We start from the raw sequence: 12,190 nt of genomic DNA, 5'->3' as shown, positions 1-12,190 counted from the left end.
ACAACATTGGCGACCTTGAATGACCTTCAGTAGGTTTTTGATTTTCCAATTCTGATGCAAATTAGTGGCCACGTAATTTTTAAGGCCTACGCAGACAATTCCTAGTCATGAGTGCGTCGAGATGTAAAGGAAAGAAGGCAAAACATTGTTGACATGAATGTTTTTACTTTTCCACAGGATACCTTCTAGTTCAGGATTGTATTGGGACACAGGCACGGATTTTGATGGATACTTATGCTCTCATCATGGACTCTTGTGGACGCCTTAGGACAAAAACATGACTCTAAATCATGGCCTGTGACTTCCTATCTATCTGGCTCGTTAGGTAAAGACTAAAGAACAAGAAAAATGCGAAAAAAGATCTTAAGCTTTTTATTTTCAATGAAACAAGAAAACAAATGTCGTCTCAACCTGGTCAAGACTTCGACTCAGAAAATGATCAATTATCAAAACCATAGTTAATAGAGGGAATGGTTATGGAACTTAATTGGCAAAGTTCGTTGTTGTATTTTTTTGCTAGCTGTTTTGGGGTTTGACCCTACACAAAACTTGGCAAAATACAAAAGGTGGTTATGTGTGCTCAAACAACTAACCAATAGAAGTGATTGCGATTATGTAATTCATGCATAGTCAGTGAGCATAAAACAAAAGATGTGCAAGGTCGAGGACCTTCCAACATAAATCGTAGCGCGTTTGCTTGTTCCTTTGATGTTTACCGGGCTTCTCAACCATTTCCCTCTATTAACTATGTCAAAACTAAAGCTAAAAGAAATCCGTGACATTCACTGAGAAGAATGAAGATTTCCAACTTGGTAGCTCACGGATTCATGTTACTGAAACCAGAGACTTAATTTGTTGTCAGTTTTAAAAGCATTACTTAAATTTTCGGAAGTCCCTTTTTGGGAGTAAATAACGTTGATCCAGATCATCCGCTTAGTTTTAATCCTGCAGATTGAAAACACAAAAATCTTATCAAGCTGACAAAAAGATCTGATTTGTTACATCAATTGTACAGGAAGACAACTAAGGTCTGTTACTTTGACTCAAGGGCGTAGTTAGGGGGGATCCTGAGGTCCCCGTGACCCCGCAAACAACCTACAACAGGTGTGGAGGTCGACATGACAATCTGGTGAGTATCCTCACTTTGACACAGTCTGACCCCCACCCCTCCTCCTTTGAAAAACCCTGGCTACGCCCCTGCTTTGACTTTCCAACAACGTCTGCAGTGAATGTTTGAACATACGATATCAGGTTTGCATTCAAAGTATTTATTTGTAATTGAGTTTAGGAAATATTGTATGTTCTATTTTCCTTGATTATTGTAATTACTGCACGAATGGCTCACTTCAGACTTGGTTTGAATTGTGAGCTGTTGAAGAAATTCCTAAAATGGGTAGACACAGTAAAATTTTATTATTCGTAAACTTGACGTGTATCTGAAATTAATGTTAGTAATGATTTTAACAGTTTTCATGTTGCAAATATGAACTTGATGAAGATGAAAGTTTGTAAGTAAGTTATCATTTCAATATTATATTGAATAAGAATAAACAAAAAATATTGTAAACAATAAATGAGTCTTGTGTCACTTGATGAAAAAATTGCCTGGAAACTAGTGAAGGTGACGGGTATCTCTTTTAATACATTTGACTACGTAGGGTTGCCGACACGGAAAGACGTTCTGCACTTTTAAACAGGGTCTGGAAACAACTAAAAATAAAACTGCACAGAAATTTCCCCCGTAAAGACTTTTTTACAAATTCTTTGACTGCGCTGACATTTTTCCGCTAAAGAGGTAGTTTAAATTTAAAAATTCCAGGCTCCCTTAAAAAGTGCATTCTACTTTGCGCCCAAAAGACTTCAATTTTTTCATTAAATATAAAACCATTTATATTACCAGAAATTTTCCAGCCAAATATTTCTGAATCGATAGTAAAATAGTCGAAAGCAAACATATTCAAATTGCTTTTTCTTAATGTAAATGTAAAAAATATCGAAGAAACTTACGCGTTCTTTATTAGTAACTATTTATGAAGGATCAAGTACAAATTCGTTGGTGTTTGCTTCAAAAGATATACTTTTAAGCCCTCTTTATCAGAGCGTAACCAATATGCGAAGACCTTTAAAAGGATGTAGAGTCTAAGAGCAACTGGATCACCAAGCGTTGTAAACGCATGATTTAACAACCGACTTGAAAAAGGCGTCATGACGGAAGATGAAAAATTATTTTAAAATCTCCATAAAGTTCTTCTTTCAAATTGTTGGAGATTGGCACAGAGCTAAACTTTGGCCTAAGGTTTTGGCAGCTATAAAAGGTTTCCTAGGTCTGCGAGTTACTATCGTTAAAAGAACCGAAATCCTTAGAGAGTCTATAAGTTATGACTCGCCAATCTCTTTCAGGTCTGACAATTTTTGTTAATGGCACATTTGTAAAAGCAAAATTAGTTTGTCGGTAACACCTATACTGTTGTTTCACATTATTTAGCTATTACATTTTCTAACCTGGTTCCGGAGTTCCCCGGAAGACCAAACGCTTACAAATCTGACCTGCTGTGCGGTTGGAAGGGCATATATACGCTCCACGCCAGTCGGGGGACTCCGCTTTTTTTTTTCTTTCTCGTGTTAATTTTTTAAACAATCTTCTTTTCTTCCGTTTAAGATAAGTTTAAAGTGGAAATGATTTTGAAGAAAGGGTATCCAGCCTTAGTTTCCGTAAAAATGTCCGACTAGTCATGCCTTAATTCTTCGTTTGAATTTGTTGGAAGTTTTGCACAGAACTAAACTTTAGCCTAAGCCTTGGCAGCTTTAAAAAGTTTGCTAGGGCTGCGAGTTATAAATTACTGCAGACCCCAATCTCTTTCAGGTCTAACAATTTTTCTTAATGGCACATTTGTAAAAGCAAAATGAGTTTGTGAGAAACACCTATATTGTTGTTTAAGGTATTTAGCTATTAAATTGTCCAACCTAGTCAAGGAGTCCCCCGGTAGCCCAATGGGTTACGCATCTGACCTGCTGTGCGGTCGGAAGAGCATATATACGCTCCACGCCAGTCGGGGGACTCCGTTTTTTTTTTTTAGCTACCTTTTCTTAATTTTTTTTGAACAATCTTCTTTTGTTCCGTTTAAAGTAAGTTTGAAGTGAAAATGATTTTGAAGAAAGGGTATCGTCCCTAGGTTTCCGTAAAAATGTCCGACTAGTCATGCCTTAATTCTTCGTTTGAATTTTTGGGAGTTTTGCACAGAACTAAACTTTAGCCTTAGCCTTGGCAGCTTTGAAAAGTTTGCTAGGGCTGCGAGTTATAAGTTACTGCAGACCTCAATCTCTTTCAGGTCTGACAATTTTTCTTAATGGCACATTTGTAAAAGCAAAATGAGTTTGTCAGAGACACCTATATCGTTGTTTAAGGTATTTAGCTATTAAATTGTCTAACCTAGTCAAAGAGGACCCCGGTAGCCCAGTCGGTTACGCATCTGACCTGCTGTGCGGTCGGAAGGACCTACATACGCTCGACGCCAGTCGGGGGACTCCGCTCTTTTTTTCTTCTTTGTGTCAAACATAATGGATATTATGTTTTTGTATAATCTTCTTTTCTGCCATTTGAAATATATTTGATGTGGAAATTCTTTTAAGAATCTTGCCATACTTTTATTATGAATGTGTACCATATTAAAGTTCTTTGAATATTGACTAGAAAGGCGCGACATACTATTAATTCGTTTCGGTCCTAGTTTGTGAGCAAAACATTTAATTTATTGTTAACAACATGGTAAATTAACAAAACAAGATGGATGGTCACAAACAAATTCTCGTAGCCTGCATACATATAGGCATGACTGCTCTCTTTTTTCGCGCTTTATGATTGGCTGCTAGAAAAAGTGTCCAACAAGTTCACACGTCGGTTTTGTTCCCCGTTTGCGAGCGATTGGCTTGGGTTTCTAATCCATATTCATAGCAATCGTAGAGTCTTGCACATTTCAAACTGTTTGTTGATGAGTGAAGACGTGTTGTCCGGTTGTGGGCCAATTTTACTCCTGAAGGAAGAAGATGCGTGATGCTGGAAGGACCTGACACTTGGAAAGAAGACCTTATTCTTTATCAATCAAAGGTAAGCACTGCTGTTGGAAAACAATCCCTTAATTTTGTTCAGTAGGCCACACGCGTACGAGTACCAATCTGTTGCCCAAGAGAGTGAACACGTGGACTCGCTGTTCGTTTGGAAGCTCTTTGAGCGTCGCCGCATGTTGAAACAGGACAGCAAAGCGGTATCTTAAATTCCGTGTTTCGTTTGCGATATTTCAAAGGCGGTCAATTTTAATAGTACTGCGGTAAAAGCTAATGCTTTGCAACTGTTCATTGAATTTTATAGGATGTTTGGTGGTCTAATGCGCCTTGAAAGAAACGTTGAAATCAAGACTCGAGGTTTAAACTGAATACACTCTATTAATTCAGGAGTCTGGTAACAAAAAAAAAAATTTTTACCTGTTAGAAGGCAAAAACGCGTGCTAAAATTTCAAAATTATAGCCATGTAGATTTCTAAAGGTCTTCTCCAGTTCTTATGTTTTCAGGTAATAGTCGTAATTACTTAGTCTTGCCAAGTTTTTCGTTCTTTTGTTTAGTTTCTTTGCTCGTGGAATCTACGATATTGTATCATGACTAAACTGTTATATTGTGGCCTGTGTTATTTGCCAGTTTCCTAGCCTCTTTAGTATTTGTAGTGTCTGCTGAAGCTTTCATGCATTCATTACTTCAGAACATTTCTGGATTTGCTGATCTCGGACGTTTTCAATTCTCTTTGCAGGAATTCAAGAAAGCTAATTCTGGCACAGAGGAAGTCGGAGAAGTGCACAAACTTAAGTCACCAAACAAGACGGAATTCTTCAAAGATAAGAACTTTGAAATTGTCAGATAACTAGGTAAAATGGTGGCTGCAAAATGTCCAAATTTACTAAGGAATAATTGCACACTGATTATCTGGATCGGATAAAGGAGGACTTTGTCTAGAGACTGGAAAAAGGCAGAAAGTACTTTAAATTGCAATGGAACATTACTCTTGATCCGTGAAATAACACACTAATTGTCTGGAACGAAAAAAAAATCAATTTCTTACTTTAGAGACTCTGAAATGGAACAAAGCACTTTAATTTTCGAGAGAGAACTGTTACTCTTGGGCCATCTAATCGCACACTAATTGCCTGGTTGGAGAACAAAAATGCCTCAATTAGGGACTGGGAAATAGAACAAAGTACTTAAATCTCAAACGCGGTTAAATATCAGCCACCATTTGCCGATTCTTTTGCAGACATTATTGCGAACTTGATAGCTTTCACTTAGTTTTCGTCAACTGTTGATATATTTTGATTTAGTTCATCTCGTGCGGAGCAAATTCTTAATTTCCTTGATTCAATTTTAGAAACAATTGAAACTCGAATGCTGATGAAATTGTTGTAATAAATTCGATTTTTTAGGTTTTGGGAAAAACTAGTTTATAAATGTTTGGCGTTGTTTAATTTTCTCAAGATCTTTTCGTCCTGTCTGCAAAACAGTCGGTGCTTAATACGTTACTATAACTGTATGTGACAAGAGAATATGGGCTTTTTGAAAACAAGGAATAGATTTCACCAAATCGACAGCCGTTGTTTTTTTTCTGGTCGTGGAACCCTGACTGACTGAACAGCAACGCACGACACGAAACAATCGATGATGTCAATTAGTTTGCTCAGTGCGTTGATTTATATCAGTACAAACTACTTGTGGCGACTGACTTTGAAATGCTGGTTCACTATCTTACAACAATCACTGTCACGTCACAAACGAATTCCTCCTACAACAAAGCCAACCAACGGACTCGACCTGAAACAGAACCCACTTATATTTCTGATATTTTCTAATGATATATTATATATATGAATCAAAACTTGATGACAACTGACTATTGATATAATTATCACTTCTTCGAAATCTCAAGCTAGTCTTGACTTGACGGGCAACAAATACAACGGTGAAAGTAAATGCACACAACATTTGAACAAACAACTTTACACTATGCTGAAATAATACGAACTACGTTACTCTGGGGTTCAAACCATTTATTAATAAAAACAAATTTCCCTATAAAACGTAAAGGACAGATGTAGTTTCTCTTTTGGTTTGTTTTTGTTTAATAAGCGTCCGGGCGGAGAATGTTTCTAGATGCCCATGTTCCCTTGTCATATATTGAGTGCTTGTTATAAAACCTTTATACCTGGCTCGTGGAATATTAAGATTACTAGGTCTGGGTAAAGTCAGTATTTCCAGTTTTCAAGTTATACGGACCACAAACCGCACAATTAACAATCAAATTTACTGCATTAGATAACTTGTCAGATTTTAAAACAAAGAAACCACCGAGAATTATAAAGCTAGTTGGTTTATAATTGTCTTGTTTGATGTCCACATTAAATCAAGATTTTCAGCTTTTTATTGTGCAGGAGAAAAAATATTAAAGAAAATTCGCTGTAGAATAATTTAAAAAACAATCTATTTCTCTAGCTCACTGTTGACTTTTCAATTTGTGAAAAGAAAACTGACCTGCAATGATTAATTCGGCTCCACAATTGCCTTGTTTATCTTCAGAATTTTACATTAAGATTACTTACTTTTGCTATACACAACCAAAACAAAGAACTTTGCATTATTTTCGTTTTGTTTACGTTTTAAAATCAACAGTCTTTTGGAAAAAACCCTGCAGTGATTGACTTGGCTTCACAATTGTCTTATTTATCTTCTTAATTTAAAGTGAAGGTTTCTTTCTTTGTGCTATACATAGCTCAATTAAAGAGCTGAGAATTATTTTCTGATCTGATTTAAAAAAGTTCCGTTTCTTTTGTAAATAAATGAATATTACAACTTGACTTCTCAATTGTCTCGTTTACCTTCATAATTTTAAATTACATTGCCATTTGAGAACTATTTTCTCAGCGAAGAAGCAAAATAACATCGTAAATATTAACCGCCTTTATTTCGTTGTGGTCCGTATAAACTTTAGTTATTTCAATCAAATGTTCTTATTTAATACGGTTGGGGTTTCACTCGCAGGATATAATCGCGTCTCGTTAACCAGGCACTTGGGTTTTATGATAACGTTTTAGTGTTTGAAAAAGATTTACATGTAATTGGAAGAATTTCTTTTACTGCCGGCGCTCGTTGGGACACAGGACATAGCGTTAATACGAATTACAAAAAAAAGTAAATAAAATATAGGACATTAAATTTCCGTTGAGCTGATTTCTATATTGAAATTGCCTGCATTACTCCATAACTGTTGTTACAAATTGGTTAGGACAGGTCCATTTCTTAGCAAAACAACAACAACAACAGTTGAAATTGACTGTAATACTCCAAAACTTTAACTGTCGTTGCAATTGGTTAGGATAGGTACATTTCTTGACGTTCTTAGCAAAACAACAGTTGAAATTGTCTGTATTACTCCAAAACTTAATAACTGTTGTTCCAGACTGTTTAGGACGGGTACATTTCTTGATGCTTTTGATTTCATTTGTCCTGTGTTACAAACGAGAATCGGCGGGAAAAGGTTTTTATCCGACACATCATCTCGTGCAAGGAGCTTGAACAAACCAAATTGTTTCGGAGAGATTTAATCAGTTAGCAACGAGGTTAAAACATCGTTTCGGTTTTTTTTTTAAGTGTAGGAAACAAATTGGTGCTTTACTTTCAACTTTTTTGCAGAGGCGATGTTCAAATATTTTTTGGCGGGAAATTGTAAGGGAAGCCATTTTGAATTTTTTGCCGAGAAAGTTGTCAGGGGAAACGCTGTGCAAATTTTCCTAAATTTTCCCGCCAAAAGTCAGTATATATAGGGCACATTTTTTCTTGGCACCTTTTAATTGATTACTATTAACTGCTTAACTTATAATTAGAGAATACTTGAGGCGAATAAAGTGATTTTCACACTTAATACTTGATTGTAATTATTGAAATATTTTATTAAAGATAATAAAGATTACAATGAAAACTATTTATTATGTTGACAGAAAATTACCCTAATAAACAACATCAAGTAAGCACACACAGAGCAAAACTAATTTTATTGTTCAATATTTCTTCGTTTAAAATTACTGACTAAAAAAATTTTAAAAAACGGCGCATGCGTATTTTGAGCGCCCGTATTTTTCTAAGTTTTTTGGCGGGAAAAATAAAAAATTTAAACAGAAGTTACTTACAGCAACTATAGCGAAAAAAATTTTAATAAAAGGCGCATGCGTATTTTGAGCGCCCGTATTTTTCCTAAATCTTTTGATGGGAAAATTAAACACGGTCAAACCGATGCTATCGAGGAAACAACTCTTACGAAAAAAATTGACAAAACACTGGCTTATAAAATTTGTTTTTTAAACTTACAAAGTTTTGATTTCACAGAATTTAACATTGTACTTGCATCAGCGATTTGAAAATAAATATCTCTAAATTAAACATCTCTAAATTGAATTTCCAGACAATTCAAAAACGGCAAAAAAAATATTGTTCTGTCCTTGTTCGACGAGAATGATCCGTACGGCAGTAAAAAGAGACGAAAAAGATGAAAGCAAGAAGCTGAACCGGTACAAAGTAAAACCTATCAATTTGCATCAAACACTTACTCAAGATTGTAGAAACTTGGTAAGCCTTTGTTACAAAATTATAGCTTCTACTTCGTACTAGTCCATCTTCTTGCTTTAACCCTTTGCGCCTCTTTCTTACGGCCGTACGGATCAGTCTTACCGTCCACATTTCAAAACTGATAATATATTTCTCGTAAATTTTGCATTTCCCAGACAATTCAACATAGTAGCTACAACGGTGTTTGAACTGTGAAACTGATTGACTTATATAAGAAAGGAAAAGGAATTCTCAGCTTTGATTCTTCTGGAATAATCTTGAAGTAAATTAATTTTCTACCTCTAACTAGATCTTGGATCAGTCAATCCTGACTTGCAGCACATACATTGTACATAGCTATCCAGCACCCTGTATGAAAAAAAAAAACAAAACGATAATCAATAAATGCAATTTCACAAAATAAATAGTTACACAAAAACAATGTAAACGTTTTCTAAGGGAAAATAAATATCAACTTTTTCTAGAGGAAAATAGGCAGAACAGCGTTGCGTTGCGTGACGACCAAGGTAATGTAGAGTTGCGTGACAATCAAACTAAAAATCGTAGTAACGTAATAAGTCAGTCGAAGAAATAAATAAATAAATAAATAAATAAATAAGTAAGTAAGTAAGTAAGAAAGTAAATAAATAAAACTATAAGTGATTTTGTGATTATCCTGGTGCAATAAGAAATAAAAGAGCAGGTTTAACCAAGAAAAACAAACTAAAGAGATCATTCAATCCATTTGCTGATTGTACCTTTGGATCAAAACTGGTTTTGGTGCAAAGAAAAACTGGAAATTTAGGTGTTACTACATGTACTTGATTCAAATCTTTACAAGCAATTTTTTAGCTCGTTCATGACTAACCCCTTATTTTGTTCCAGACTAAAGCAACTTATTTATAACTTTTCCCTACGAAAATCTTCTTGGAATTAGTCAAATCTTTGACTCTCTCTGTCTTATTGAAATGCATCTGCCAAAAATTTCACTACAAAAAAAAGTTGATGCAAAAGCAAAGTGGCCATAATTTCCATCCCAAGTCAAGAACTTTGACTAGATAGAAGCTAGCTTAGTAGATCACAAACACAAAAGCCTCAAAATAAATATGGGCTAAATAACAAATATGAAATTCAATACAAATATGACCCCCATGGAAGAATATTACATTTTGCCTATTCAAGTGAAAGAGGAGAGTTCTTAATTTGGTGAAGGACTTCCAAATTATCCATATTAAAGTGCTGTTTGTGGAGTACTTACTATTTTATGCAAATATGGGCTACATTCTAAATAGCACACCAGCAAAACCCTCATAATTTGAATTTGGTATGTCCTTCAACATTGTTCATGCTTTATAAACAATTAAAATGTGACTTGGTTGGAACTACATGTATTACACATGCAATATTTATCAAAATCACAACACAGTTACTGTTGTAAAGCCTTATTAAGTGAACACTCTGACTAGAACATGTACCCTAATATCACTTTCTCTCAGGAATTTTTGGCACAACCCACCGTCTAACTGATCCATGACAGAAGTCTTTGCCATTTTAACACTAACCACTTCAGAGTAAATCACGTTACATGTACACAAAAAAAAGGTCAAGAGGAAGTCTAGGACAGAAAGACCAATGGAGTGAAATTTGCTCTCAAACTGACATGTACAATGTGAAAAAAAATATATGTAGGCAATTATTCAAGTTAAGAATGAACTTGAACCACAACCTGAAAAATGGATTCTGGCACCTCGAAGGGGTTTTTTCCAAAATTTCTGACCAGCATCCCCATTAAACTGATAAGAAGGTTCCCCGCTGTGGCCAGTAAAGCTCAGAATGTGTAAACTGTAATCAACGTACCTCATCAACACATGGCATCTGAAGCTGTCCAGTCTTCTCTCCCAAACAGAGTTTGTTGATTCTTCATGCAGCATTTCATGCGTGATATTCTCTGAAGAAGGAAAGATACTAAATGTAAATATACATGCTGGGTAAGATTTTAGTATTTGTCCTTCATAATCATTACTTTCCTAAGACTCCCACGTACAATGGTATACACAAAGGAAAGCACAATTTCTTTAATTTCTATAACTTATATTTGGCAATCCTGGAGTGTAAAAACTAAAAGGTCAGGTTTTTTTTAAGTCCAAGGGCATTACACCTTGCTAGCTTTGTGTGTTATTGCCCAATTAAGATCAAGTGCAGTCTGTCCACAGACATTTATTTCTTGCTACGAGTAATTTTTTTTAGCGCACAAGCAATGCACAGGGCTCGAGATTGAGAGTGGGCATGGAGCACAAGAGCAGTTGCAAAGTGGGCACAAAAAATTAAATGTATGTGGACTTTTTCTGGAGAAAAAAAATGCTTTCAGTTTCCTCCCCTGTGTCATCACCTTGTCATCATTACCTCTGCCCTCGTCACCCAAATTAAATTGAGCAACATCTGAAAGGATCAAAATACAAAACCACAACCATACAGTGTCACAACATGTGTTGAAATTATTTCAATCCCGGATTTCAACTCCGACTAAAAGCAAATGAGACGGGAACTTAGAACCACCTGACTTGTGTAGGTGAAGGTAAAATTGGTGATCTCCCAGATTTCGATTTGTTTTCTAGGTTGGCATCTCTGCGAGTTTGCATTTTGTACCCGGTCTGCAGTCAGATCATGCATACTAAAGGCATCCGCAGTTGAGTGTCGATTGATACCCTCGATCAACACTCAATTGACACCTCAGTTGGCACTTGATCAACACTCCATCGACATCTCAGTCGATGGTCATGTGAGTCAGTCGACACTTGGCTGACTATCAACCATCTGTTGATTAAGATGTCAATCCAGTGTCGACCAAATATCGATCAGGATGTCCATGGAGTACCGATCAACACGTCAATCAAGGGTATCGATCGACAGTCAATCGCAGATGCCGTTAGTACACATGATCCCTGCAGTCTGCACAATGTACTGATACATGTCCATGGACAAATTACTAAAATTACTTACTAGACAAGGTTTAAAGGTTATTTTGATTGGATGGTTTAAATTTGAGTTGGAAAAATAGTAAGGTGCGCATGTTAACATGAAAACTCTCACTTGATACATCTGGGTTTTAAATTTCCCGCCATTTCATTGCCAAATAAACTCGCTAGCTTTTCCAACAAACTTAAAAGCCTTGTTCAGCAAATTAGAACAGGGAGCGATACAAGAAATATAACGTGAAGCTCCTTTGTAAGATATATCCAAACTAAAACTAAATTTGCTCAGGTCAAATCAAATAATACAAGACAGCCTACCTACGTGTAAACAATATGTATGCAATATGGCGGCTTCTCGATATTCCTACACTCCATTCTTTTTGTCCTTTTTCTGTAACCTAGAATTAAGAAAAAGCCACCAAATTACAATGCCTTACATAGGTTGTTTAAGTCTCCATAAAATTAAGAAAGCCCATTTACTTACCAAGAAGTTGAGAGTCGTACTGAATCTCTTGTTCGAAGCTCGCACATAGGCACAATTTTCCAAGTTGGACGATCGATAGGCATTGTGGGATATTCCCCT

The 12,190-nt window shown here is 35.9% G+C and overlaps 1 long non-coding RNA gene across 1 annotated transcript; it reads right to left on the bottom strand.

The window, feature by feature from the left end:
• Positions 1-8,068: 8,068 nt before the first annotated feature.
• On the bottom strand, positions 8,069-11,945 carry LOC145484030 (uncharacterized). The gene is made up of 3 exons (XR_014048975.1): positions 11,930-11,945; positions 10,493-10,583; positions 8,069-9,004 (listed from the first exon to the last, which is right to left on the bottom strand). It is a non-coding gene; the product is annotated as an uncharacterized LOC145484030 (long non-coding RNA).
• Between the last annotated feature and the right edge of the window lie 245 nt (positions 11,946-12,190).

This window comes from Orbicella franksi, chromosome 1, assembly GCF_964199315.1.
Source record: "Orbicella franksi chromosome 1, jaOrbFran1.1, whole genome shotgun sequence".
NCBI classification, from domain to species: domain Eukaryota; kingdom Metazoa; phylum Cnidaria; class Anthozoa; order Scleractinia; family Merulinidae; genus Orbicella; species Orbicella franksi.
The sequence above is the reverse complement of the archived record's forward strand: the minus strand, read 5'-3'. Positions and strand labels throughout refer to the sequence as shown.